The sequence below is a fragment of the Octopus bimaculoides genome, chromosome 9 (genome assembly GCF_001194135.2).
Source record: "Octopus bimaculoides isolate UCB-OBI-ISO-001 chromosome 9, ASM119413v2, whole genome shotgun sequence".
In the NCBI taxonomy this organism is placed as follows: Eukaryota; Metazoa; Mollusca; class Cephalopoda; order Octopoda; family Octopodidae; genus Octopus; species Octopus bimaculoides.
Window position 1 is genome coordinate 79,856,301 of NC_068989.1, and position 3,094 is coordinate 79,859,394.

General features: G+C 32.0%; 1 protein-coding gene across 3 annotated transcripts in view; it reads right to left on the reverse strand.

The window, feature by feature from the left end:
• LOC106872195 (gonadotropin-releasing hormone receptor) overlaps window positions 1–3,094 on the reverse strand; it is a 787,632-nt gene that overhangs the window by 332,083 nt on the left and 452,455 nt on the right. The gene's annotated exons all lie outside the window — the stretch shown is intronic.

The following is a 3,094-nucleotide window of genomic DNA, read 5'->3' on the forward strand; positions in this document are numbered from 1 at the left end:
ATATATATATATGATAGAAGGTTATGGTTTAATTATTTGGGAGGATTTTTGGGTGGCGATCATTTATGTATTTATATGCAGTATGTTTGCATGAGCTAACGTACTGATGCATGTAATATACATTTCTTTGGTTATTAGAACTATGGTGGCCGAAAAGAAAATAATGTGAAATAAAATTAAAAAGCATCAACAGTTGCAATGCAACTTGCAAGATAGAGGAGCGCGGTCCTTCTCACTAGTTACTAGTTTCTAAGTTTAATTCTTGTAATACAAAGAGTTTTTTTTTTGCCTGTAAAATATTAGTTAGAAAGCTGAGCAGCAAATACGTTGTCTGCGGATACTGAGGAGAAAAAAAAAGGTGAAAAGGATTATAATGTATGGCTTGGGAGAATTTTCAGTCAGCTTATCAAGTTTAGATTACGCTCAGAAGCTACATACAAAATATGTTCTTCGTCATGATACCGATTTAAAACAGAAAAAGAACTATTTGTAGGACTAGACCTGTCATCCTTTCCACCATGTATAACTGAATTGTCATATTATCGGAATATCATAACTCTTCCATGCTTGGCACATTTTTTTAGAAAACATGAAATATGGTAGCGAATATTTATGACACAATGTTGTAAAACAAAATGAAATTCTTTTGTGAATCAATAAAGGAACTCTGTATTAATAGGGTATTTCCAAAGAAACATTTATTCAGCATATATTCTTTTGACATAAATGGCAATGACAAATTTTTAACAGCAGCCATGTTAGAAAGAGACCATTTTATATATGTTCACCTTTACGCAAGACAGTGATATTAATACGGATAAAAATTGTAAACGTCAAATGATATTCAGCATGTAATTCGATGAAAAGTATTACATTTCTATTGCTCGCCAAAGCTGGCATTAAGTGAGGATGAGACATATATACGATGTATTATCAATGGCCCTAATGGAATATATTAATGTAATTCAGTATATCACAGCCATTGCAGTTGCTGGCATTTAGAAAAAAATTATTTTTCGCTGCTCTTTAAAACAGAGATAGGAATAAAAATCTCATATATGAAAACACATTTTGTTACTGCTATTTCAAGCTATTTTTTTTTAAATTTTATTTCGTTAATTCACTTTTGTGAGATTTACTTCATTTTAACTGTATATTTTAAATGAATAATCATATGGCAATGCTCAAGCATGTCAGTTGTTCGTTGAATGAGATTAGTTGAAGACTATCAGAATATACATAAATTCAAGAAACCTATTCGAAGTTTGTAGAAACTAAAGAAAAATTTTCACACAATTTTTTGTGTATGTGTGCGTGTGTGAAGTAGAATTGTTTCGAATATTTCACGGTATATTTATATATCTTTCTAGCTTTTAAAACAATAAATTATCCCTTTTGAATAAACGTTGTAATTAATATATTCGGGACATTAAGATATTGCAAGGCCAAATTAAAGAGGAGTGGCATTGTAATATAAAACAAAACTGATGTTATCAATACCAGTTCATAAAACCTATGATTTAATAGGCTGTCAATCGATACTAAATTCCTCAAGATAATAATTCCTATTTGACACATATAAATACTTAATTCTCTATACAATACATATTTTTCATTCAGTATGCGTTCATTGCCAACATAATATGGATTTCTAAAGCTAAACAAGATAATTTAGAAATGTGGGCAAATGTATAATCGACTATCATCGATACTGGTTTCGGAAAGTTCCTATTTCAAGAAGTAAAGATGTAGGAAATATAGAAGTGACAATGGTACATCGCGAAATCAGAACGTAGTGAGGTTGAACTTTATACTGCAAAACATTGCTTTATGTAACGTATGAAATGAATGAGTTTATTAAATGGTACCAGTTTAACTCACTCACCCACTCACTCACTCAATCACTCTCTCTCTTTTACACTCTCCCTCTCTTTCCATATATACAAATATTAAGTTGGCAAGGAATTGATTTCGTTTTTTCTATTTTTTCTTTTTGCAGATAGACAGAGTTAAGATTTTTTTTTAATGACCTAGCCGTTAATTTTAGCTTACTTTAGAAGCAAAATGTGCGTAATTTTGTTTACAGCTATTAGTTCAATGTCAATTTTAACATGAAGTGCAAAAGCGAACATTTTCGTCATATTTTGCTGTTTTATTTCGGTAAAGGCAAGAAAGCTGCTGAGGGTCAAAGAAATATGTGAAGTTTATGGCGTGGATTGCTTAATAGAACACATGTCAGAAATGGTTTTAAAACTTCCGGTCTGGAGACTTTTTACTCAAAGATGACCAACGTTCTGGTCAACCTAATGAAGTTGATGATGACCAAATCAAAGTCATACTTGAATCTAATTGTCATACAACTGTGCAAGAGATTGCAGAGAGATTAAATGTATCACACACAACAATTGAAAATCAATCAAAATGTCGTGGACCCGTTCAGAAGCTCGATATTTAGGTTCCACATGAATTGAAAGAGATTTACATAACACAACCAATCAATATTTACGACATGCATCTCAAGCGCAATGAAATCGCCTTTCTTTTGAAGCGAATCATCAACGGTGATAATAATTAGATTGTCTACAATAACATCAATAGAAAACGATCATGGTCCAGGCGTAATGTACCAGCACAAACCACATCGAAAGCTGAACTGCATCAAAAAAAGGGTCATGCTGACAATTCAGTGGGATTATTGGACCTTCGTTGGGAAGTGATGTCACATCCACCATATAGTCCTGACTTTGCTCCATCAGATTATCATTTATTTCGAAGTTTGCAAAAATTCTTTGAACGGTAAAACTTTCAATAACGATGATCACCTCAAATCTCACTTGCTTCAGTTTTTGACTGATAAGGACGAGAAGTTATATGAGCGCGGAATCATGAAGTTGCCAGAAAGATGACAAAAGTTCATCGAACAAAACGGAAAATATATAATTGATTAAAGTTCATTCTTTGTATGAAAAAAAATGACTGACTTTTATTTCGCACAAAAAAAAAACAGAAATTGCTTTCTTGCCAAATCAATATAATATATGATGTCTCTCTCTCTCTGTCTGTCTCTCTCTCTCTCTCTCTCTATATATATATA